This window comes from Oncorhynchus nerka, linkage group LG7 (assembly GCF_034236695.1).
Source record: "Oncorhynchus nerka isolate Pitt River linkage group LG7, Oner_Uvic_2.0, whole genome shotgun sequence".
In the NCBI taxonomy this organism is placed as follows: Eukaryota; Metazoa; Chordata; class Actinopteri; order Salmoniformes; family Salmonidae; genus Oncorhynchus; species Oncorhynchus nerka.
Window position 1 is genome coordinate 72,460,934 of NC_088402.1, and position 27,561 is coordinate 72,488,494.

The following is a 27,561-nucleotide window of genomic DNA, read 5'->3' on the forward strand; positions in this document are numbered from 1 at the left end:
ACAGTACCAACCAGCCTGATGCTTTATCTTGCTCATCCTAATTAAGCCACAGAAATGAATGAGTGTTTGGTTAATGAGCCTGGAGCTGCAGGATCCACACAGCCAGGCCTGCTGTGAACAGCAGAACAGGGGAGGAAGAGATGGAGTGATGAGATAAAGGACTGTCTCTGGCTCTATCTGCTGTGGGCATGGATGGAGGAGAAATAGAGGAACAGACAGCAGGGACTGTAGGCTGACACATTACAGTAGTTGTTGAATGGTAAATATAGACACCAACAACATCACACTGTTGAACCGGTTCCAGGAGAAGTGTATAAACAGGAGTAAAGGTGGAAATGAGTAGGAGTGACTATTATTATTGGAAGAATCAGAATTGCTAATAATGATATTGTCCAAAGTGCCATCTTAAAATATTATATTTCTCAAAGCACTACACCGCACACATTCATTCTGAGTGTAGAAAAAGAGGTGACATGTAATGTGCTTATTTACTCTCTAGACAACAGAATGGTGAGATGAGAGGAAGGTCCCTGAAGTAGGATAGAGGAAGGTCCCTGAAGGAGGATAGAGGAAGGTCCCTGAAGGAGGATAGAGGTAGGTCCCTGAAGGAGGATAGAGGAAGGTCCCTGAAGGAGGATAGAGGAAGGTCCCTGAAGGAGGATAGAAGAAGGTCCCTGAAGGAGGATAGAGGAAGGTCCCTGAAGTAGGATAGAGGAAGGTCCCTGAAGGAGGACAGAGGAAGGTCCCTGAAGGAGGATAGAGGAAGGTCCCTGAAGGAGGACAGAGGAAGGTCCCTGAAGGAAGACAGAGGAAGGTCCCTGAAGGAGGATAGAGGAAGGTCCCTGAAGGAGGATAGAGGAAGGTCCCTGAAGGAGGATAGAGGAAGGTCCCTGAAGGAGGACAGAGGAAGGTCCCTGAAGGAGGACAGAGGAAGGTCCCTGAAGGAGGACAGAGGAAGGTCCCTGAAGGAGGACAGAGGAAGGTCCCTGAAGGAGGATAGAGGAAGGTCCCTAAAGGAGGACAGGGGAAGGTCCCTGAAGGAGGATAGAGGAAGGTCCCTGAAGTAGGATAGAGGAAGGTCCCTGAAGGAGGATAGAGGAAGGTCCCTGAAGGAGGATAGAGGTAGGTCCCTGAAGGAGGATAGAGGAAGGTCCCTGAAGGAGGATAGAGGAAGGTCCCTGAAGGAGGATAGAGGAAGGTCCCTAAAGGAGGACAGGGGAAGGTCCCTGAAGGAGGATAGAGGAAGGTCACTGAAGTAGGATAGAGGAAGGTCCCTGAAGGAGGATAGAGGAAGGTCCCTGAAGGAGGATAGAGGTAGGTCCCTGAAGGAGGATAGAGGAAGGTCCCTGAAGGAGGATAGAGGAAGGTCCCTGAAGGAGGATAGAAGAAGGTCCTTGAAGGAGGATAGAGGAAGGTCCCTGAAGTAGGATAGAGGAAGGTCCCTGAAGGAGGACAGAGGAAGGTCCCTGAAGGAGGATAGAGGAAGGTCCCTGAAGGAGGACAGAGGAAGGTCCCTGAAGGAAGACAGAGGAAGGTCCCTGAAGGAGGATAGAGGAAGGTCCCTGAAGGAGGATAGAAGAAGGTCCCTGAAGGAGGATAGAGGAAGGTCCCTGAAGGAGGACAGAGGAAGGTCCCTGAAGGAGGACAGAGGAAGGTCCCTGAAGGAGGACAGAGGAAGGTCCCTGAAGGAGGATAGAGAAAGGTCCCTGAAGGAGGACAGAGGAAGCCCTCCTCCTCTCCAAGTGACCTTTTTAGAACTCTTTGCTGAGCTCAGTGCCAAAATGTTTCCATGACAGTAACAACAAATAAAGACAGAAGTATTTCTTCTTAACCAAGACTGGTATGAGTTTCCTGACATTTTCCCATGTCCATTATTCATGATACTGTATGTGTACATGCAGTAAGGATAAAATATGCAACAACAAAGAAGAGTTTATTTGAATAGTTTCCCAATAGTAAAAACATACAAAGGTGGTTTCAGATCTCCACAATAACCGAGAGGCAGCTATATATCTGCTATAGTTATTATTATTTTTTATTTATTTTTTGGGGGGGGCCATCCATCCACCACCCATCCAGCTGCTGCTATACATGGTCATAATAGGAAGAAACATACTCCTCCCACAGATCCTGAAGTTAAACCATCAGGTGGAAAATAGCCTTGACCATGAACCTGAATTGCACTCAAGAAAAAACAAGATCGGTCTCTTGGGAAAGAGAGAAAGCGCCGAAAGCAATCTTGGTCAAACTGTTCCACTTACCTGTCACCAGCAGATCTGAACCCGGTGAACCCTCTGATTTGGTTTTGACATTATTTACAGTCCACCCTTTCGGGGTGTTACTGAACAATGTCCGCACTGTGAGGGTATATTGCTAAACTGATGTGTAATGATATTGTGATGATGTGTTATTGGTGTTACAGTACCACACATACTGAACTTAGGTAGTTATCCTAATTGTGTGTATTGTTACTCACTTTCAGTCTCTCGTGCTCTCCTCCGGGCACGTTCTCTCTCTCTCTCCCTACGGTGGCTCAGGAGGGACTCTGTGCCCGTCTCTGTGTCCAGGCCGTCCCGACTGCTCACCGCGTTGGCACTGAAATACACAGATTCAAAAAGTTGAATAACTGTAGATCCACAATGAAACCAATAATTTATATATACACTAGATGACTGATAGGAGTGCTGTGTTGAAGCCACTGTGCCTCCATCTTGGCACTCCTCCACTAAAATACATTTTGGAAGCTATAGAAATACATTTAATGTCTCCATTTGTTTTTTGCCACATTTATTCTAAAACAAATGATGACTCTGTTTCATATTCAGTCCCCCTGGCCATGAGAGATGTGTTGTTGGGGTGTGGTATGTGATGTGTGTTTCACTAAGTGTCATTTATGACCAGATACCCTGAGAGAGATGCATTCTATCCAATGCTGCCTGGTACTAATGAGGGCCATTGAAATCCCAGATGATGCCTGTGGCAGGGGGGAGGATGGTGGTGTGTGTGTGTGTGTGTGTGTGTGTGTGTGTGTGTGTGTGTGTGTGTGTGTGTGTGTGTGTGTGTGTGTGTGTGTGTGTGTGTGTGTGTGTGTGTGTGTGTGTGTGTGTGTGTGTGTGTGGGACCGGTAGAGCAGGTGTGGGCTGGGACTCTTCTCATCCTGTACAGAGCTGGATAGAAGGTGCTGGAGGGAGGGTTATCTTCAGAGGGGTGAGAGGCTTTAGTCTCAGGGTAGCAGAGTAAAACACACTCATCACTAGTCAACGCTGCTCCAGAGTGACGCAGCGGTCTAAGTCACTGCATTTCAGTGCAAGAGGCGTCACTACAGTCCCTGGTTCGAATCCAGGCTGTATCCAACCGGCTGTGATTGGGAGTCCCATAGGGCGGGGCACAACGAGCCCAATGTCATCCGGGTTTGAAAATAAGAATTTGTTCTTAATTGACTTGCCTAGTTAAATAAACCCTAACCCTAAGGAAACCTGAAGCTGGTGAGAAACACAACTCATCCAACCCAGTCTGCTGAACTCAGCACAAACACACTCTGCACATACACACTCTGCATACGCACACTCTGCACATACACACTCTGCATACGCACACTCTGCACATACACACTCTGCATACGCACACTCTGCATACGCACACTCTGCACACGCACACTCTGCACACGCACACTCTGCACACGCACACTCTACACATACACACTATACACAAACATACACACTATACACACTCTGCACATGCACACACACACTCTGCACATACACACTCTGGGATGTACTAGACCTATACATATATGCATCATGCATGAACCCACCCGGACAACACAAGCGCATGCGCACACTAGTGTTCATATATGTACGTACACACGAGTGCACATGACTACACAGTAAGTAAGTCATGCATTATAGTCCTCGGGGTATAAATGCCGCCGTCTCATCAGCCTTAGGAGCATGAGTGGATATGAGGCTGATGCGTGCACATTAACAACACACACATACATATATATATATATATATACACTGCTCAAAAAATAAAGGGAACACTAAAATAACACATCCTAGATCTGAATGAATTAAATATTCTTATTAAATACTTTTTTCTTTACATAGTTGAATGTGCTGACAACAAAATCACACAAAAATAAAATTATCAATGGAAATCAAATTTATCAACCCATGGAGGTCTGGAATTGGAGTCACGCTCAAAATTAAAGTGGAAAACCACACTACAGGCTGATCCAACTTTGATGTAATGTCCTTCAAACAAGTCAAAATGAGGCTCAGTAGTGTGTGTGGCCTCCACGTGCCTGTATGACCTCCCTACAACGCCTGGGCATGCTCCTGATGAGGTGGCGGATGGTCTCCTGAGGGATCTCCTCCCAGACCTGGACTAAAGCATCCGCCAACTCCTGGACAGTCTGTGGTGCAACGTGGCTTTGGTGGATGGAGCGAGACATGATGTCCCAGATGTGCTCAATTGGATTAAGGTCTGGGGAACGGGCGGGCCAGTCCATAGCATCAATGCCTTCCTCTTGCAGGAACTGCTGACACACTCCAGCCACATGAGGTCTAGCATTGTCTTGCATTAGGAGGAACCCAGGGCCAACCGCACCAGCATATGGTCTCACAAGGGGTCTGGGGATCTCATCTCGGTACCTAATGGCAGTCAGGCTACCTCTGGTGAGCACATGGAGGGCCCCCAAAGAAATGCCACCCCACACCATGACTGACCCACCGCCAAACCGGTCATGCTGGAGGATGTTGCAGGCAGCAGAACGTTCTCCACGGCGTCTCCAGACTCTGTCACGTCTGTCACATGTGCTCAGTGTGAACCTGCTTTCATCTGTGAAGAGCACAGGGCGCCAGTGGCGAATTGCCAAACGTCCTGCACAGTGTTGGGCTGTAACCACAACCCCCACCTGTGGACGTCGGGCCCTCATACCACCCTCATGGAGTCTGTTTCTGACCATTTGAACAGACACATGCACATTTGTGGCCTGCTGGGGTTCATTTTGCAGGGCTCTGGCAGTGCTTATCCTGCTCCTCCTTGCACAAAGGCGGAGGTAGTGGTCCTGCTGCTAGGTTGTTGCCCTCCTACGGCCTCCTCCACGTCTCCTGATGTACTGGCCTGTCTCCTGGTAGCGCCTCCATGCTCTGGACACTACGCTGACAGACAGCAAACCTTCTTGCCACAGCTCGCATTGATGTGCCATCCTGGATGAGCTGCACTACCTGAGCCACTTGTGTGGGTTGTAGACTCCGTCTCATGCTACCACTAGAGTGAAAGCACCGCCAGCATTCAAAAGTGACCAAAACATCAGCCAGGAAGCATAGGAACTGAGAAGGTGGTCTGTGGAGAACCACTCCTTTATTGGGTTTGTCTTGCTAATTGCCTATAATTTCCACCTGTTGTCTATTCCATTTGCACAACAGCATGTGAAATGTATTGTCAATCAGTGTTGCTTCCTAAGTGGACAGTTTGATTTCACAGAAGTGTGATTGACTTGGAGTTACATTGTGCTGTTTAAGTGTTCCCTTTATTTTTTTGAGCGGTGTATATAGCAGCAACACAGGAGTGGACAAGCTGTGGTCAGCTGCAACATGCTCATTCAGAGGGATGAATGGTAAACATGTTCCTACATCTGAGTGTAATGATGCATCTGTGCCTCTCCAGAACAGGTCAAAATATTTATGTTAATGCGTACATTGTGCAAAAACACACACTGTATTAGTCACCGGTATAGAGGCATTTTGTGTCTGTAGCTAGAGGTTATTATCTGTCTCAGACAGGGATACAGCAGGGATGGGGCAGTATGTTTATATTATCTGTCTATATGGCAGGGATAAAGCAGGGATGGGGCAGTATGTTTATATTATCTGTCTATATGGCAGGGATAAAGCAGGGATGGGGCAGTATGTTTATATTATCTGTCTATATGGCAGGGATAAAGCAGGGGTGGGGCAGTATGTTAATATTATCTGTCTATATGGCAGGGATAAAGCAGGGATGGGGCAGTATGTTAATATTATCTGTCTCAGACAGGGATAAAGCAGGGATGGGGCAGTATGTTTATATTATATGTCTCAGACAGGGATAAAGCAGGGATGGGGCAGTATGTTTATATTATCTGTCTATATGGCAGGGATAAAGCAGGGATGGGGCAGTATGTTAATATTATCTGTCTCAGGCAGGGATAAAGCAGGGATGGGGCAGTATGTTAATATTATCTGTCTCAGACAGGGATAAAGCAGGGATGGGGCAGTATGTTAATATTATCTGTATCAGACAGGGATAAAGCAGGGATGGGGCAGTATGTTAATATTATCTGTCTCAGACAGGGATAAAGCAGGGATGGGGCAGTATGTTAATATTATCTGTCTCAGACAGGGATAAAGCAGGGATGGGGCAGTATGTTTATATTATCTGTCTCAGACAGGGATAAAGCAGGGATGGGGCAGTATGTTTATATTATCTGTCTCAGACAGGGATAAAGCAGGGATGGGGCAGTATGTTTATATTATCTGTCTATATGGCAGGGATAAAGCAGGGATGGGGCAGTATGTTAATATTATCTGTCTATATGGCAGGGATAAAGCAGGGATGGGGCAGTATGTTAATATTATCTGTCTCAGGCAGGGATAAAGCAGGGATGGGGCAGTATGTTTATATTATCTGTCTATATGGCAGGGATAAAGCAGGGATGGGGCAGTATGTTTATATTATCTGTCTCAGACAGGGATAAAGCAGGGATGGTGCAGTATGTTTATATTATCTGTCTCAGACAGGGATAAAGCAGGGATGGGGCAGTATGTTAATATTATCTGTCTCAGACAGGGATAAAGCAGGGATGGAGCAGTATGTTTATATTATCTGTCTATATGGCAGGGATAAAGCAGGGATGGGGCAGTATGTTAATATTATCTGTCTATATGGCAGGGATAAAGCAGGGATGGGGCAGTATGTTAATATTATCTGTCTATATGGCAGGGATAAAGCAGGGATGGGGCAGTATGTTAATATTATCTGTCTATATGGCAGGGATAAAGCAGGGATGGGGCAGTATGTTTATATTATCTGTCTCAGGCAGGGATAAAGCAGGGATGGAGCTGTATGTTTATATTATCTGTCTATATGGCAGGGATAAAGCAGGGATGGGGCAGTATGTTTATATTATCTGTCTCAGACAGGGATAAAGCAGGGATGGAGCAGTATGTTTATATTATCTGTCTCAGACAGGGATAAAGCAGGGATGGGGCAGTATGTTTATATTATCTGTCTCAGACAGGGATAAAGCAGGGATGGGGCAGTATGTTTATATTATCTGTCTCAGACAGGGATAAAGCAGGGATGGGGCAGTATGTTTATATTATCTGTCTCAGACAGGGATAAAGCAGGGATGGAGCAGTATGTTTATATTATCTGTCTCAGACAGGGATAAAGCAGGGATGGAGCAGTATGTTAATATTACCTGTCTCAGGCAGGGATAAAGCAGGGATGGGGCAGTATGTTAATATTATCTGTCTCAGACAGGGATAAAGCAGGGATGGGGCAGTATGTTTATATTATCTGTCTCAGACAGGGATAAAGCAGGGATGGGGCAGTATGTTTATATTATCTGTCTCAGACAGGGATAAAGCAGGGATGGGGCAGAAATGTTTATATTATCTGTCTCAGACAGGGATAAAGCAGGGATGGGGCAGTATGTTTATATTATCTGTCTCAGACAGGGATAAAGCAGGGATGGAGCAGTATGTTTATATTGTCTGTCTCAGACAGGGATAAAGCAGGGATGGGGCAGTATGTTTATATTATCTGTCTCAGACAGGGATAAAGCAGGGATGGGGCAGTATGTTTATATTATCTGTCTCAGACAGGGATAAAGCAGGGATGGGGCAGTATGTTTATATTATCTGTCTCAGACAGGGATAAAGCAGGGATGGAGCAGTATGTTTATATTATCTGTCTCAGACAGGGATAAAGCAGGGATGGAGCAGTATGTTAATATTACCTGTCTCAGGCAGGGATAAAGCAGGGATGGGGCAGTATGTTTATATTATCTGTCTCAGACAGGGATAAAGCAGGGATGGAGCAGTATGTTTATATTGTCTGTCTCAGACAGGGATAAAGCAGGGACGGGGCAGTATGTTTATATTATCTGTCTCAGACAGGGATAAAGCAGGGATGGGGCAGTATGTTAATATTATCTGTCTCAGACAGGGATAAAGCAGGGATGGAGCAGTATGTTTATATTATCTGTCTCAGACAGGGATGGGGCAGTATGTTAATATTATCTGTCTCAGACAGGGATAAAGCAGGGGTGGGGCAGAAATGTTTATATTATCTGTCTCAGACAGGGATAAAGCAGGGATGGGGCAGTATGTTTATATTATCTGTCTCAGACAGGGATAAAGCAGGGATGGGGCAGTATGTTTATATTATCTGTCTATATGGCAGGGATAAAGCAGGGATGGGGCAGTATGTTTATATTATCTGTCTCAGACAGGGATAAAGCAGGGATGGGGCAGTATGTTAATATTATCTGTCTGAGGCAGGGATAAAGCAGGGATGGGGCAGTATGTTTATATTATCTGTCTATATGGCAGGGATAAAGCAGGGATGGGGCAGTATGTTTATATTATCTGTCTCAGACAGGGATAAAGCAGGGATGGGGCAGTATGTTTATATTATCTGTCTATATGGCAGGGATAAAGCAGGGATGGGGCAGTATGTTTATATTATCTGTCTGTATGGCAGGGATAAAGCAGGGATGGGGCAGTATGTTTATATTATCTGTCTCAGACAGGGATAAAGCAGGGATGGGGCAGTATGTTAATATTATCTGTCTATATGGCAGGGATAAAGCAGGGATGGGGCAGTATGTTAATATTATCTGTCTATATGGCAGGGATAAAGCAGGGATGGGGCAGTATGTTAATATTATCTGTCTATATGGCAGGGATAAAGCAGGGATGGGGCAGTATGTTAATATTATCTGTCTATATGGCAGGGATAAAGCAGGGATGGGGCAGTATGTTTATATTATCTGTCTCAGGCAGGGATAAAGCAGGGATGGGGCAGTATGTTTATATTATCTGTCTCAGGCAGGGATAAAGCAGGGATGGGGCAGTATGTTTATATTATCTGTCTCAGACAGGGATAAAGCAGGGATGGGGCAGTATGTTTATATTATCTGTCTATATGGCAGGGATAAAGCAGGGATGGAGCAGTATGTTTATATTATCTGTCTCAGACAGGGATAAAGCAGGGATGGGGCAGTATGTTTATATTATCTGTCTCAGACAGGGATAAAGCAGGGATGGGGCAGTATGTTTATATTATCTGTCTATATGGCAGGGATAAAGCAGGGATGGAGCAGTATGTTTATATTATCTGTCTCAGACAGGGATAAAGCAGGGATGGGGCAGTATGTTTATATTATCTGTCTCAGACAGGGATAAAGCAGGGATGGGGCAGTATGTTTATATTATCTGTCTATATGGCAGGGATAAAGCAGGGATGGGGCAGTATGTTTATATTATCTGTCTATATGGCAGGGATAAAGCAGGGATGGAGCAGCATGTTTATATTATCTGTCTCAGACAGGGATAAAGCAGGGATGGGGCAGTATGTTTATATTATCTGTCTATATGGCAGGGATAAAGCAGGGATGGGGCAGTAATGTTTATATTATCTGTCTCAGGCAGGGATAAAGCAGGGATGGGGCAGTATGTTTATATTATCTGTCTCAGACAGGGATAAAGCAGGGATGGGGCAGTATGTTAATATTATCTGTCTCAGACAGGGATAAAGCAGGGATGGAGCAGTATGTTTATATTATCTGTCTATATGGCAGGGATAAAGCAGGGATGGGGCAGTATGTTAATATTATCTGTCTATATGGCAGGGATAAAGCAGGGATGGGGCAGTATGTTAATATTATCTGTCTATATTGCAGGGATAAAGCAGGGATGGGGCAGTATGTTAATATTATCTGTCTATATGGCAGGGATAAAGCAGGGATGGGGCAGTATGTTTATATTATCTGTCTCAGGCAGGGATAAAGCAGGGATGGAGCAGTATGTTTATATTATCTGTCTATATGGCAGGGATAAAGCAGGGATGGGGCAGTATGTTTATATTATCTGTCTCAGACAGGGATAAAGCAGGGATGGAGCAGTATGTTTATATTATCTGTCTCAGACAGGGATAAAGCAGGGATGGGGCAGTATGTTTATATTATCTGTCTCAGACAGGGATAAAGCAGGGATGGGGCAGTATGTTTATATTATCTGTCTCAGACAGGGATAAAGCAGGGATGGGGCAGTATGTTTATATTATCTGTCTCAGACAGGGATAAAGCAGGGATGGAGCAGTATGTTTATATTATCTGTCTCAGACAGGGATAAAGCAGGGATGGAGCAGTATGTTAATATTACCTGTCTCAGGCAGGGATAAAGCAGGGATGGGGCAGTATGTTAATATTATCTGTCTCAGACAGGGATAAAGCAGGGATGGGGCAGTATGTTAATATTATCTGTCTCAGACAGGGATAAAGCAGGGATGGGGCAGTATGTTTATATTATCTGTCTCAGACAGGGATAAAGCAGGGATGGGGCAGTATGTTTATATTATCTGTCTCAGACAGGGATAAAGCAGGGATGGGGCAGAAATGTTTATATTATCTGTCTCAGACAGGGATAAAGCAGGGATGGGGCAGTATGTTTATATTATCTGTCTCAGACAGGGATAAAGCAGGGATGGGGCAGTATGTTTATATTATCTGTCTCAGACAGGGATAAAGCAGGGATGGAGCAGTATGTTTATATTGTCTGTCTCAGACAGGGATAAAGCAGGGACGGGGCAGTATGTTTATATTATCTGTCTCAGACAGGGATAAAGCAGGGATGGGGCAGTATGTTAATATTATCTGCCTCAGACAGGGATAAAGCAGGGATGGAGCAGTATGTTTATATTATCTGTCTCAGGCAGGGATAAAGCAGGGATGGAGCAGTATGTTTATATTATCTGTCTCAGACAGGGATAAAGCAGGGATGGGGCAGTATGTTAATATTATCTGTCTCAGACAGGGATAAAGCAGGGATGGAGCAGTATGTTTATATTATCTGTCTCAGACAGGGATAAAGCAGGGATGGGGCAGTATGTTAATATTATCTGTCTATATGGCAGGGATAAAGCAGGGATGGAGCAGTATGTTTATATTATCTGTCTCAGACAGGGATAAAGCAGGGATGCGGCAGTATGTTAATATTATCTGTCTCAGGCAGGGATAAAGCAGGGATGGGGCAGTATGTTAATATTATCTGTCTCAGACAGGGATAAAGCAGGGATGGGGCAGTATGTTAATATTATCTGTCTCAGGCAGGGATAAAGCAGGGATGGGGCAGTATGTTAATATTATCTGTCTCAGGCAGGGATAAAGCAGGGATGGGGCAGTATGTTTATATTATCTGTCTCAGACAGGGATAAAGCAGGGATGGGGCAGTATGTTTATATTATCTGTCTCAGGCAGGGATAAAGCAGGGATGGGGCAGTATGTTTATATTATCTGTCTATATGGCAGGGATAAAGCAGGGGTGGGGCAGTATGTTAATATTATCTGTCTATATGGCAGGGATAAAGCAGGGATGGGGCAGTATGTTAATATTATCTGTCTATATGGCAGGGATAAAGCAGGGATGGGGCAGTATGTTTATATTATCTGTCTATATGGCAGGGATAAAGCAGGGATGGGGCAGTATGTTAATATTATCTGTCTCAGACAGGGATAAAGCAGGGATGGGGCAGTATGTTTATATTATATGTCTCAGACAGGGATAAAGCAGGGATGGGGCAGTATGTTTATATTATCTGTCTCAGACAGGGATAAAGCAGGGACGGGGCAGTATGTTTATATTATCTGTCTCAGACAGGGATAAAGCAGGGATGGGGCAGTATGTTAATATTATCTGCCTCAGACAGGGATAAAGCAGGGATGGAGCAGTATGTTTATATTATCTGTCTCAGGCAGGGATAAAGCAGGGATGGAGCAGTATGTTTATATTATCTGTCTCAGACAGGGATAAAGCAGGGATGGGGCAGTATGTTAATATTATCTGTCTCAGACAGGGATAAAGCAGGGATGGAGCAGTATGTTTATATTATCTGTCTCAGACAGGGATAAAGCAGGGATGGGGCAGTATGTTAATATTATCTGTCTATATGGCAGGGATAAAGCAGGGATGGAGCAGTATGTTTATATTATCTGTCTCAGACAGGGATAAAGCAGGGATGGGGCAGTATGTTAATATTATCTGTCTCAGGCAGGGATAAAGCAGGGATGGGGCAGTATGTTAATATTATCTGTCTCAGACAGGGATAAAGCAGGGATGGGGCAGTATGTTAATATTATCTGTCTCAGGCAGGGATAAAGCAGGGATGGGGCAGTATGTTAATATTATCTGTCTCAGGCAGGGATAAAGCAGGGATGGGGCAGTATGTTTATATTATCTGTCTCAGACAGGGATAAAGCAGGGATGGGGCAGTATGTTTATATTATCTGTCTCAGGCAGGGATAAAGCAGGGATGGGGCAGTATGTTTATATTATCTGTCTATATGGCAGGGATAAAGCAGGGGTGGGGCAGTATGTTAATATTATCTGTCTATATGGCAGGGATAAAGCAGGGATGGGGCAGTATGTTAATATTATCTGTCTATATGGCAGGGATAAAGCAGGGATGGGGCAGTATGTTTATATTATCTGTCTATATGGCAGGGATAAAGCAGGGATGGGGCAGTATGTTAATATTATCTGTCTCAGACAGGGATAAAGCAGGGATGGGGCAGTATGTTTATATTATATGTCTCAGACAGGGATAAAGCAGGGATGGGGCAGTATGTTTATATTATCTGTCTATATGGCAGGGATAAAGCAGGGATGGGGCAGTATGTTAATATTATCTGTCTCAGGCAGGGATAAAGCAGGGATGGGGCAGTATGTTAATATTATCTGTCTCAGACAGGGATAAAGCAGGGATGGGGCAGTATGTTAATATTATCTGTATCAGACAGGGATAAAGCAGGGATGGGGCAGTATGTTAATATTATCTGTCTATATGGCAGGGATAAAGCAGGGATGGGGCAGTATGTTAATATTATCTGTCTATATGGCAGGGATAAAGCAGGGATGGGGCAGTATGTTTATATTATCTGTCTCAGACAGGGATAAAGCAGGGATGGGGCAGTATTATATTATCTGTCTCAGACAGGGATAAAGCAGGGATGGGGCAGTATGTTTATATTATCTGTCTATATGGCAGGGATAAAGCAGGGATGGGGCAGTATGTTAATATTATCTGTCTATATGGCAGGGATAAAGCAGGGATGGGGCAGTATGTTAATATTATCTGTCTCAGGCAGGGATAAAGCAGGGATGGGGCAGTATGTTTATATTATCTGTCTATATGGCAGGGATAAAGCAGGGATGGGGCAGTATGTTTATATTATCTGTCTCAGACAGGGATAAAGCAGGGATGGTGCAGTATGTTTATATTATCTGTCTCAGACAGGGATAAAGCAGGGATGGGGCAGTATGTTAATATTATCTGTCTCAGACAGGGATAAAGCAGGGATGGAGCAGTATGTTTATATTATCTGTCTATATGGCAGGGATAAAGCAGGGATGGGGCAGTATGTTAATATTATCTGTCTATATGGCAGGGATAAAGCAGGGATGGGGCAGTATGTTAATATTATCTGTCTATATGGCAGGGATAAAGCAGGGATGGGGCAGTATGTTAATATTATCTGTCTATATGGCAGGGATAAAGCAGGGATGGGGCAGTATGTTTATATTATCTGTCTCAGGCAGGGATAAAGCAGGGATGGAGCAGTATGTTTATATTATCTGTCTATATGGCAGGGATAAAGCAGGGATGGGGCAGTATGTTTATATTATCTGTCTCAGACAGGGATAAAGCAGGGATGGAGCAGTATGTTTATATTATCTGTCTCAGACAGGGATAAAGCAGGGATGGGGCAGTATGTTTATATTATCTGTCTCAGACAGGGATAAAGCAGGGATGGGGCAGTATGTTTATATTATCTGTCTCAGACAGGGATAAAGCAGGGATGGGGCAGTATGTTTATATTATCTGTCTCAGACAGGGATAAAGCAGGTATGGAGCAGTATGTTTATATTATCTGTCTCAGACAGGGATAAAGCAGGGATGGAGCAGTATGTTAATATTACCTGTCTCAGGCAGGGATAAAGCAGGGATGGGGCAGTATGTTAATATTATCTGTCTCAGACAGGGATAAAGCAGGGATGGGGCAGTATGTTTATATTATCTGTCTCAGACAGGGATAAAGCAGGGATGGGGCAGTATGTTTATATTATCTGTCTCAGACAGGGATAAAGCAGGGATGGGGCAGAAATGTTTATATTATCTGTCTCAGACAGGGATAAAGCAGGGATGGGGCAGTATGTTTATATTATCTGTCTCAGACAGGGATAAAGCAGGGATGGGGCAGTATGTTTATATTATCTGTCTCAGACAGGGATAAAGCAGGGATGGAGCAGTATGTTTATATTGTCTGTCTCAGACAGGGATAAAGCAGGGACGGGGCAGTATGTTTATATTATCTGTCTCAGACAGGGATAAAGCAGGGATGGGGCAGTATGTTAATATTATCTGTCTCAGACAGGGATAAAGCAGGGATGGAGCAGTATGTTTATATTATCTGTCTCAGACAGGGATAAAGCAGGGATGGGGCAGTATGTTAATATTATCTGTCTCAGACAGGGATAAAGCAGGGGTGGGGCAGAAATGTTTATATTATCTGTCTCAGACAGGGATAAAGCAGGGATGGGGCAGTATGTTTATATTATCTGTCTCAGACAGGGATAAAGCAGGGATGGGGCAGTATGTTTATATTATCTGTCTATATGGCAGGGATAAAGCAGGGATGGGGCAGTATGTTTATATTATCTGTCTCAGACAGGGATAAAGCAGGGATGGGGCAGTATGTTAATATTATCTGTCTGAGGCAGGGATAAAGCAGGGATGGGGCAGTATGTTTATATTATCTGTCTATATGGCAGGGATAAAGCAGGGATGGGGCAGTATGTTTATATTATCTGTCTCAGACAGGGATAAAGCAGGGATGGGGCAGTATGTTTATATTATATGTCTATATGGCAGGGATAAAGCAGGGATGGGGCAGTATGTTTATATTATCTGTCTATATGGCAGGGATAAAGCAGGGATGGGGCAGTATGTTTATATTATCTGTCTGTATGGCAGGGATAAAGCAGGGATGGGGCAGTATGTTTATATTATCTGTCTCAGACAGGGATAAAGCAGGGATGGGGCAGTATGTTAATATTATCTGTCTATATGGCAGGGATAAAGCAGGGATGGGGCAGTATGTTAATATTATCTGTCTATATGGCAGGGATAAAGCAGGGATGGGGCAGTATGTTTATATTATCTGTCTATATGGCAGGGATAAAGCAGGGATGGGGCAGTATGTTTATATTATCTGTCTCAGGCAGGGATAAAGCAGGGATGGGGCAGTATGTTTATATTATCTGTCTCAGACAGGGATAAAGCAGGGATGGGGCAGTATGTTTATATTATCTGTCTATATGGCAGGGATAAAGCAGGGATGGAGCAGTATGTTTATATTATCTGTCTCAGACAGGGATAAAGCAGGGATGGGGCAGTATGTTTATATTATCTGTCTCAGACAGGGATAAAGCAGGGATGGGGCAGTATGTTTATATTATCTGTCTATATGGCAGGGATAAAGCAGGGATGGAGCAGTATGTTTATATTATCTGTCTCAGACAGGGATAAAGCAGGGATGGGGCAGTATGTTTATATTATCTGTCTCAGACAGGGATAAAGCAGGGATGGGGCAGTATGTTTATATTATCTGTCTATATGGCAGGGATAAAGCAGGGATGGGGCAGTATGTTTATATTATCTGTCTATATGGCAGGGATAAAGCAGGGATGGAGCAGCATGTTTATATTATCTGTCTCAGACAGGGATAAAGCAGGGATGGGGCAGTATGTTTATATTATCTGTCTATATGGCAGGGATAAAGCAGGGATGGGGCAGTAATGTTTATATTATCTGTCTCAGGCAGGGATAAAGCAGGGATGGGGCAGTATGTTTATATTATCTGTCTCAGACAGGGATAAAGCAGGGATGGGGCAGTATGTTAATATTATCTGTCTCAGACAGGGATAAAGCAGGGATGGAGCAGTATGTTTATATTATCTGTCTATATGGCAGGGATAAAGCAGGGATGGGGCAGTATGTTAATATTATCTGTCTATATGGCAGGGATAAAGCAGGGATGGGGCAGTATGTTAATATTATCTGTCTATATGGCAGGGATAAAGCAGGGATGGGGCAGTATGTTAATATTATCTGTCTATATGGCAGGGATAAAGCAGGGATGGGGCAGTATGTTTATATTATCTGTCTCAGGCAGGGATAAAGCAGGGATGGAGCAGTATGTTTATATTATCTGTCTATATGGCAGGGATAAAGCAGGGATGGGGCAGTATGTTTATATTATCTGTCTCAGACAGGGATAAAGCAGGGATGGAGCAGTATGTTTATATTATCTGTCTCAGACAGGGATAAAGCAGGGATGGGGCAGTATGTTTATATTATCTGTCTCAGACAGGGATAAAGCAGGGATGGGGCAGTATGTTTATATTATCTGTCTCAGACAGGGATAAAGCAGGGATGGGGCAGTATGTTTATATTATCTGTCTCAGACAGGGATAAAGCAGGGATGGAGCAGTATGTTTATATTATCTGTCTCAGACAGGGATAAAGCAGGGATGGAGCAGTATGTTAATATTACCTGTCTCAGGCAGGGATAAAGCAGGGATGGGGCAGTATGTTAATATTATCTGTCTCAGACAGGGATAAAGCAGGGATGGGGCAGTATGTTAATATTATCTGTCTCAGACAGGGATAAAGCAGGGATGGGGCAGTATGTTTATATTATCTGTCTCAGACAGGGATAAAGCAGGGATGGGGCAGTATGTTTATATTATCTGTCTCAGACAGGGATAAAGCAGGGATGGGGCAGAAATGTTTATATTATCTGTCTCAGACAGGGATAAAGCAGGGATGGGGCAGTATGTTTATATTATCTGTCTCAGACAGGGATAAAGCAGGGATGGGGCAGTATGTTTATATTATCTGTCTCAGACAGGGATAAAGCAGGGATGGAGCAGTATGTTTATATTGTCTGTCTCAGACAGGGATAAAGCAGGGACGGGGCAGTATGTTTATATTATCTGTCTCAGACAGGGATAAAGCAGGGATGGGGCAGTATGTTAATATTATCTGCCTCAGACAGGGATAAAGCAGGGATGGAGCAGTATGTTTATATTATCTGTCTCAGGCAGGGATAAAGCAGGGATGGAGCAGTATGTTTATATTATCTGTCTCAGACAGGGATAAAGCAGGGATGGGGCAGTATGTTAATATTATCCGTCTATGTGGCAGGGATAAAGCAGGGATGGGGCAGTATGTTAATATTATCTGTCTATATGGCAGGGATTGGGCAGGGATAGGGCAGTATGTTAATATTATCTGTCTATATGGCAGGGATAAAGCAGGGATGGGGCAGTATGTTAATATTATCTGTCGATATGGCAGGGATTGGGCAGGGATAGGGCAGTATGTTAATATTATCTGTCTATATGGCAGGGATTGGGCAGGGATAGGGCAGTATGTTAATATTATCTGTCTATATGGCAGGGATAAAGCAGGGATGGGGCAGTATGTTAATATGATCTGTCTATATGGCAGGGATAAAACAGGGATGGGGCAGTATGTTAATATTATCTGTCTATATGGCAGGGATTGGCCAGTATGTTAATATTATCTGTCTATATGGCAGGGATTGGGCAGGGATGGGGCAGTATGTTAATATTATCTGTCTATATGGCAGGGATAAAGCAGGGATGGGGCAGTATGTTAATATTATCTGTCTATATGGCAGGGATAAAGCAGGGATGGGGCAGTATGTTAATATTATCTGTCTATATGGCAGGGATAAAGCAGGGATGGGTCATTATGTTAATATTATCTGTCTATATGGCAGGGATAAAGCAGGGATGGGGCAGTATGTTAATATTATCTGTCTATATGGCAGGGATTGGGCAGGGATGGGGCAGTATGTTAATATTATCTGTCTATATGGCAGGGATAGGGCAGGGATGGGGCAGTATGTTAATATTATCTGTCTATATGGCAGGGATAAAGCAGGGATGGGGCAGTATGTTAATATTATCTGTCTATATGGCAGGGATAGGGCAGGGATGGGGCAGTATGTTAATATTATCTGTCTATATGGCAGGATTGGGGCAGTATGTTAAAATTATCTGTCTATATGGCAGGGATAAAGCAGGGATGGGGCAGTATGTTAATATTATCTGTCTCAGACAGGGATAAAGCAGGGATGGGGCAGTATGTTAATATTATCTGTCTCAGACAGGGATAAAGCAGGGATGGGGCAGTATGTTAATATTATCTGTCTCAGACAGGGAAAAAGCAGGGATGGGGCAGTATGTTTATATTATCTGTCTCAGACAGGGATAAAGCAGGGATGGGGCAGTATGTTTATATTATCTGTCTATATGGCAGGGATTGGGCAGGGATGGGGCAGTATGTTTATATTATCTGTCTATATGGCAGGGATAAAGCAGGGATGGGGCAGTATGTTTATATTATCTGTCCATATGGCAGGGATTGGGCAGGGATGGGGCAGTATGTTTATATTATCTGTCTATATGGCAGGGATTGGGCAGGGATGGGGCAGTATGTTTATATTATCTGTCTATATGGCAGGGATTGGGCAGGGATAGGGCAGTATGTTAATATTATCTGTCTATATGGCAGGGATAAAGCAGGGATGGGGCAGTATGTTAATATTATCTGTCTATATGGCAGGGATAAAGCAGGGATGGGGCAGTATGTTAATATTATCTGTCTATATGGCAGGGATAAAGCAGGGATGGGGCAGTATGTTAATATTATCTGTCTATATGGCAGGGATAAAGCAGGGATGGGGCAGTATGTTAATATTATCTGTCTATATGGCAGGGATTGGGCAGGGATGGGGCAGTATGTTAATATTATCTGTCTATATGGCAGGGATTGGGCAGGGATGGGGCAGTATGTTAATATTATCTGTCTATATGGCAGGGATTGGGCAGGGATGGGGCAGTATGTTAATATTATCTGTCTATATGGCAGGGATAAAGCAGGGATGGGGCAGTATGTTAATATTATCTGTCTATATGGCAGGGATAAAGCAGGGATGGGGCAGTATGTTAATATTATCTGTCTATATGGCAGGGATAAAGCAGGGATAAAGCAGGGATGGGGCAGTATGTTTATATTATCTGTCTATATGGCAGGGATAAAGCAGGGATGGGGCAGTATGTTAATATTATCTGTCTATATGGCAGGGATAAAGCAGGGATGGGGCAGTATGTTAATATTATCTGTCTATATGGCAGGGATAAAGCAGGGGTGGGGCAGTATGTTAATATTATCTGTCTATATGGCAGGGATAGGGCAGTATGTTAATATTATCTGTCTATATGGCAGGGATAAAGCAGGGATGGGGCAGTATGTTAATATTATCTGTCTATATGGCAGGGATTGGGCAGGGATAGGGCAGTATGTTAATATTATCTGTCTATATGGCAGGGATAAAGCAGGGATGGGGCAGTATGTTAATATTATCTGTCTATATGGCAGGGATAAAGCAGGGATGGGGCAGTATGTTAATATTATCTGTCTATATGGCAGGGATTGGGCAGTATGTTAATATTATCTGTCTATATGGCAGGGATAAAGCAGGGATAGGGCAGTATGTTAATATTATCTGTCTATATGGCAGGGATAAAGCAGGGATGGGGCAGTATGTTAATATTATCTGTCTATATGGCAGGGATAAAGCAGGGTTGGGGCAGTATGTTAATATTATCTGTCTATATGGCAGGGATAGGGCAGGGATGGGGCAGTATGTTAATATTATCTGTCTATATGGCAGGGATAAAGCAGGGATGGGGCAGTATGTTAATATTATCTGTCTATATGGCAGGGATTGGGCAGGGATAGGGCAGTATGTTAATATTATCTGTCTATATGGCAGGGATAAAGCAGGGATGGGGCAGTATGTTAATATTATCTGTCTATATGGCAGGGATTGCGCAGTATGTTAATATTATCTGTCTATATGGCAGGGATAAAGCAGGAATTGGGCAGTATGTTAATATTATCTGTCTATATGGCAGGGATAAAGCAGGGATGGGGCAGTATGTTAATATTATCTGTCTATATGGCAGGGATTGGCCAGTATGTTAATATTATCTGTCTATATGGCAGGGATTGGGCAGGGATGGGGCAGTATGTTCATATTATCTGTCTATATGGCAGGGATTGGGCAGGGATGGGGCAGTATGTTAATATTATCTGTCTATATGGCAGGGATAGGGCAGGGATGGGGCAGTATGTTAATATTATCTGTCTATTTGGCAGGGATAAAGCAGGGATGGGGCAGTATGTTAATATTATCTGTCTATATGGCAGGGATAAAGCAGGGATGGGGCAGTATGTTAATATTATCTGTCTATATGGCAGGGATTGGGCAGGGATGGGGCAGTATGTTAATATTATCTGTCTATATGGCAGGGATAAAGCAGGGATGGGGCAGTATCTTAATATTATCTGTCTATATGGCAGGGATAGGGCAGGGATGGGGCAGTATGTTAATATTATCTGTCTATATGGCAGGCATGGGGCAGTATGTTAATATTATCTGTCTATATGGCAGGGATAAAGCAGGGATGGGGCAGTATGTTAATATTATCTGTCTATATGGCAGGGATAAAGCAGGGATGGGGCAGTATGTTAATATTATCTGTCTATATGGCAGGGATAAAGCAGGGATAAAGCAGGGATGGGGCAGTATGTTTATATTATCTGTCTATATGGCAGGGATAAAGCAGGGATGGGGCAGTATGTTAATATTATCTGTCTATATGGCAGGGATAAAGCAGGGATGGGGCAGTATGTTAATATTATCTGTCTATATGGCAGGGATAAAGCAGGGGTGGGGCAGTATGTTAATATTATCTGTCTATATGGCAGGGATAGGGCAGTATGTTAATATTATCTGTCTATATGGCAGGGATAAAGCAGGGATGGGGCAGTATGTTAATATTATCTGTCTATATGGCAGGGATTGGGCAGGGATAGGGCAGTATGTTAATATTATCTGTCTATATGGCAGGGATAAAGCAGGGATGGGGCAGTATGTTAATATTATCTGTCTATATGGCAGGGATAAAGCAGAGATGGGGCAGTATGTTAATATTATCTGTCTATATGGCAGGGATTGGGCAGTATGTTAATATTATCTGTCTATATGGCAGGGATAGGGCAGTATGTTAATATTATCTGTCTATATGGCAGGGATAAAGCAGGGATGGGGCAGTATGTTAATATTATCTGTCTATATGGCAGGGATAAAGCAGGGATGGGGCAGTATGTTAATATTATCTGTCTATATGGCAGGGATAGGGCAGGGATGGGGCAGTATGTTAATATTATCTGTCTATATGGCAGGGATAAAGCAGGGATGGGGCAGTATGTTAATATTATCTGTCTATATGGCAGGGATTGGGCAGGGATAGGGCAGTATGTTAATATTATCTGTCTATATGGCAGGGATAAAGCAGGGATGGGGCAGTATGTTAATATTATCTGTCTCAGACAGGGATAAAGCAGGGATGGGGCAGTAATGTTTATATTATCTGTCTATATGGCAGGGATAAAGCAGGGATGGGGCAGTATGTTTATATTATCTGTCTCAGACAGGGATAAAGCAGGGATGGGGCAGTATGTTAATATTATCTGTCTCAGACAGGGATAAAGCAGGGATGGGGCAGTATGTTTATATTATCTGTCTCAGACAGGGATAAAGCAGGGATGGGGCAGTATGTTTATATTATCTGTCTCAGACAGAGATAAAGCAGGGATGGGGCAGTATGTTAATATTAGCTGTCTCAGACAGGGATAAAGCAGGGATGGGGCAGTATGTTTATACTATCTGTCTCAGACAGGGATAAAGCAGGGATGGGGCAGTATGTTAATATTATCTGTCTATATGGCAGGGATAAAGCAGGGATGGGGCAGTATGTTAATATTATCTGTCTATATGGCAGGGATAAAGCAGGGTATGTTAATATTATCTGTCAGTATGTTAATATTATCTGTCTCAGGCAGGGATAAAGCAGGGATGGGGCAGTATGTTAATATTATCTGTCTATATGGCAGGGATAAAGCAGGGATGGGGCAGTATGTTAATATTATCTGTCTAGGGATAATCTGTCTCAGGGGATAAAGGGATGGGGCAGTATGTTAATATTATCTGTCTATATGGCAGGGATAAAGCAGGGATGGGGCAGTATGTTAATATTATCTGTCTATATGGCAGGGATAAAGCAGGGATAAAGCATGGGATGGGGCAGTATGTTAATATTATCTGTCTATATGGCAGGGATAAAGCAGGGATGGGGCAGTATGTTAATATTATCTGTCTATATGGCAGGGATAAAGCAGGGATGGGGCAGTATGTTAATATTATCTGTCTATATGGCAGGGATAAAGGGCAGGGATGGGGCAGGTTAATATTATCTGTCTATATGGCAGGGATTGGGCAGTATGTTAATATTATCTGTCTATATGGCAGGGATAAAGCAGGGATGGGGCAGTATGTTAATATTATCTGTCTATATGGCAGGGATTGGGCAGGGATATATGTTAATATTATCTGTCTATATGGCAGGGATAAAGCAGGGATGGGGCAGTATGTTAATATTATCTGTCTATATGGCAGGGATTGGGCAGGGATAGGGCAGTATGTTAATATTATCTGTCTATATGGCAGGGATTGGGCAGGGATAGGGCAGTATGTTAATATTATCTGTCTATATGGCAGGGATAAAGCAGGGATGGGGCAGTATGTTAATATTATCTGTCTATATGGCAGGGATAAAACAGGGATGGGGCAGTATGTTAATATTATCTGTCTATATGGCAGGGATTGGCTATGTTAATATTATCTGTCTATATGGCAGGGATAAAGCAGGGATGGGGCAGTATGTTAATATTATCTGTCTATATGGCAGGGATAAAGCAGGGATGGGGCAGTATGTTAATATTATCTGTCTATATGGCAGGGATTGGCCAATGTTAATATTATCTGTCTATATGGGGGATAAAGCAGGGATGGGGCAGTATGTTAATATTATCTGTCTATATGGCAGGGATAAAGCAGGGATGGGGCAGTATGTTAATATTATCTGTCTATATGGCAGGGATAATGTTAATATTATCTGTCTATATGGCAGGGATTGGGGCAGTATGTTAATATTATCTGTCTAATATATCTATGGCAGGGATTGTGCAGGGATGGGGCAGTATGTTAATATTATCTGTCTATATGGCAGGGATAAAGCAGGGATGGGGCAGTATGTTAATATTATCTGTCTATATGGCAGGGATTGGGTATGTTAATATTATCTGTCAGGGGGATGGGATGGGGCAGTATGTTAATATTATCTGTCTATATGGCAGGGATAAAGCAGGGATGGGGCAGTATGTTAATATTATCTGTCTATATGGCAGGGATAAAGCAGGGATGGGTCATTATGTTAATATTATCTGTCTATAGGCAGGGATAAAGCAGGGATGGGGCAGTATGTTAATATTATCTGTCTATATGGCAGGGATAAAGCAGGGATGGGGCAGTATGTTAATATTATCTGTCTATATGGCAGGGATAAAGCAGGGATGGGGCAGTATGTTAATATTATCTGTCTATATGGCAGGGATAAAGCAGGGATGGGGCAGTATGTTAATATTATCTGTCTATATGGCAGGGATAGGGCAGGGATGGGGCAGTATGTTAATATTATCTGTCTATATGGCAGGGATAAAGCAGGGATGGGGCAGTATGTTAATATTATCTGTCTATATGGCAGGGATAAAGCAGGGATGGGGCAGTATGTTAATATTATCTGTCTATATGGCAGGGATAAAGCAGGGATGGGTCATTATGTTAATATTATCTGTCTATATGGCAGGGATAAAGCAGGGATGGGGCAGTATGTTAATATTATCTGTCTATGTTAATATTATCTGTCTCAGACAGGGATAAAGCAGGGATGGGGCAGTATGTTAATATTATCTGTCTCAGATGGGATAAAGCAGGGATGGGGCAGTATGTTAATATTATCTGTCTCAGGGGATGGGGCAGTATGTTAATATTATCTGTCTATAAAGCAGGGATGGGGCAGTATGTTTATATTATCTGTCTATATGGCAGGGATGGGGGCAGTATGTTTATATTATCTGTCTATATGGCAGGGATAAAGCAGGGATGGGGCAGTATGTTAATATTATCTGTCTATATGGCAGGGATAAAGCAGGGATGGGGCAGTATGTTTATATTATCTGTCTATATGGCAGGGATAAAGCTGTCTAGGGATGGGGCAGTATGTTAATATTATCTGTCTATATGGCAGGGATAAAGCAGGGATGGGGCAGTATGTTAATATTATCTGTCTAGGGGATAAAGCAGGGATGGGGCAGTATGTTAATATTATCTGTCTATATGGCAGGGATAAAGCAGGGATGGGGCAGTATGTTAATATTATCTGTCTATATGGCAGGGATAAAGCAGGGATGGGGCAGTATGTTAATATTATCTGTCTATATGGCAGGGATAAAGCAGGGATGGGGCAGTATGTTAATATTATCTGTCTATATGGCAGGGATAAAGGGCAGGGATGGGGCAGTATGTTAATATTATCTGTCTATATGGCAGGGATTGGGCAGGGATATGTTAATATTATCTGTCTATATGGGATGGGCAGGGATGGGGCAGTATGTTAATATTATCTGTCTATATGGCAGGGATAAAGCAGGGATGGGGCAGTATGTTAATATTATCTGTCTATATGGCAGGGATAAAGCATAAAGGGGATGGGGCAGTATGTTAATATCTATCTGTCTATATGGCAGGGATAAAGCAGGGATGGGGCAGTATGTTAATATTATCTGTCTATATGGCAGGGATAAAGCAGGGATGGGGATGGGCAGTATGTTAATATTATCTGTCTATATGGCAGGGATAGGGCAGTATGTTAATATTATCTGTCTATATGGCAGGGATAAAGCAGGGATGGGGCAGTATGTTAATATTATCTGTCTATATGGCAGGGATAAAGCAGGGATGGGGCAGTATGTTAATATTATCTGTCTATATGGCAGGGATAAAGCAGGGATGGGGCAGTATGTTAATATTATCTGTCTATATGGCAGGGATAAAGCAGGGATGGGGCAGTATGTTAATATTATCTGTCTATATGGCAGGGATATGTTAATATTATCTGGCAGGGATAGGGCAGTATGTTAATATTATCTGTCTATATGGCAGGGATAAAGCAGGGATGGGGCAGTATGTTAATATTATCTGTCTATATGGCAGGGATAAAGCAGGGATGGGGCAGTATGTTAATATTATCTGTCTATATGGCAGGGATAGGGCAGGGATGGGGCAGTATGTTAATATTATCTGTCTATATGGCAGGGATAAAGCAGGGATGGGGCAGTATGTTAATATTATCTGTCAATATGGCAGGGATTGGGCAGGGATAGGGCAGTATGTTAATATTATCTGTCTATATGGCAGGGATAAAGCAGGGATGGGGCAGTATGTTAATATTATCTGTCTATATGGCAGGGATTGCAGTATGTTAATATTATCTGTCTATATGGCAGGGATAAAGCAGGAATTGGGCAGTATGTTAATATTATCTGTCTATATGGCAGGGATAAAGCAGGGATGGGGCAGTATGTTAATATTATCTGTCTATATGGCAGGGATTGGCCAGTATGTTAATATTATCTGTCTATATGGCAGGGATTGGGCAGGGATGGGGCAGTATGTTAATATTATCTGTCTATATGGCAGGGATTGGGCAGGGATGGGGCAGTATGTTAATATTATCTGTCTATATGGCAGGGATAGGGCAGGGATGGGGCAGTATGTTAATATTATCTGTCTATATGGCAGGGATAAAGCAGGGATGGGGCAGTATGTTAATATTATCTGTCTATATGGCAGGGATAAAGCAGGGATGGGGCAGTATGTTAATATTATCTGTCTATATGGCAGGGATTGGGCAGGGATGGGGCAGTATGTTAATATTATCTGTCTATATGGCAGGGATAAAGCAGGGATGGGGCAGTATGTTAATATTATCTGTCTATATGGCAGGGATAGGGCAGGGATGGGGCAGTATGTTAATATTATCTGTCTATATGGCAGGGATGGGGCAGTATGTTAATATTATCTGTCTATATGGCAGGGATAAAGCAGGGATGGGGCAGTATGTTAATATTATCTGTCTATATGGCAGGGATAAAGCAGGGATGGGGCAGTATGTTAATATTATCTGTCTATATGGCAGGGATAAAGCAGGGATGGGGCAGTATGTTTATATTATCTGTCTATATGGCAGGGATTAGGCAGGGATGGGGCAGTATGTTTATATTATCTGTCTATATGGCAGGGATTGGGCAGGGATGGGGCAGTATGTTTATATTATCTGTCTATATGGCAGGGATTGGGCAGGGATGGGGCAGTATGTTAATATTATCTGTCTATATGGCAGGGATACAGCAGGGATGGGGCAGTATGTTAATATTATCTGTCTATATGGCAGGGATAAAGCAGGGATGGGGCAGTATGTTAATATTATCTGTCTATATGGCAGGGATAGGGCAGGGATGGGGCAGTATGTTAATATTATCTGTCTATATGGCAGGGATACAGCAGGGATGGGGCAGTATGTTAATATTATCTGTCTATATGGCAGGGATAAAGCAGGGATGGGGCAGTATGTTCATATTATCTGTCTATATGGCAGGGATAAAGCAGGGATGGGGCAGTATGTTAATATTATCTGTCTATATGGCAGGGATAAAGCAGGGATGGGGCAGTATGTTTATATTATCTGTCTATATGGCAGGGATAAAGCAGGGATGGGGCAGTATGTTAATATTATCTGTCTATATGACAGGGATAAAGCAGGGATGGGGCAGTATGTTAATATTATCTGTCTGTATGGCAGGGATAAAGCAGGGATAAAGCAGGGATGGGGCAGTATGTTTATATTATCTGTCTATATGGCAGGGATAAAGCAGGGATGGGGCAGTATGTTAATATTATCTGTCTATATGGCAGGGATAAAGCAGGGATGGGGCAGTATGTTAATATTATCTGTCTATATGACAGGGATAAAGCAGGGATGGGGCAGTATGTTAATATTATCTGTCTGTATGGCAGGGATAAAGCAGGGATAAAGCAGGGATGGGGCAGTATGTTTATATTATCTGTCTATATGGCAGGGATAAAGCAGGGATGGGGCAGTATGTTTATAT

At 43.2% G+C, this 27,561-nt stretch overlaps 1 pseudogene; it reads right to left on the reverse strand.

Moving 5' to 3' along the window:
• Positions 1–27,561, reverse strand: part of LOC115115029 (segment polarity protein dishevelled homolog DVL-1-like) — a 127,043-nt pseudogene that overhangs the window by 70,405 nt on the left and 29,077 nt on the right.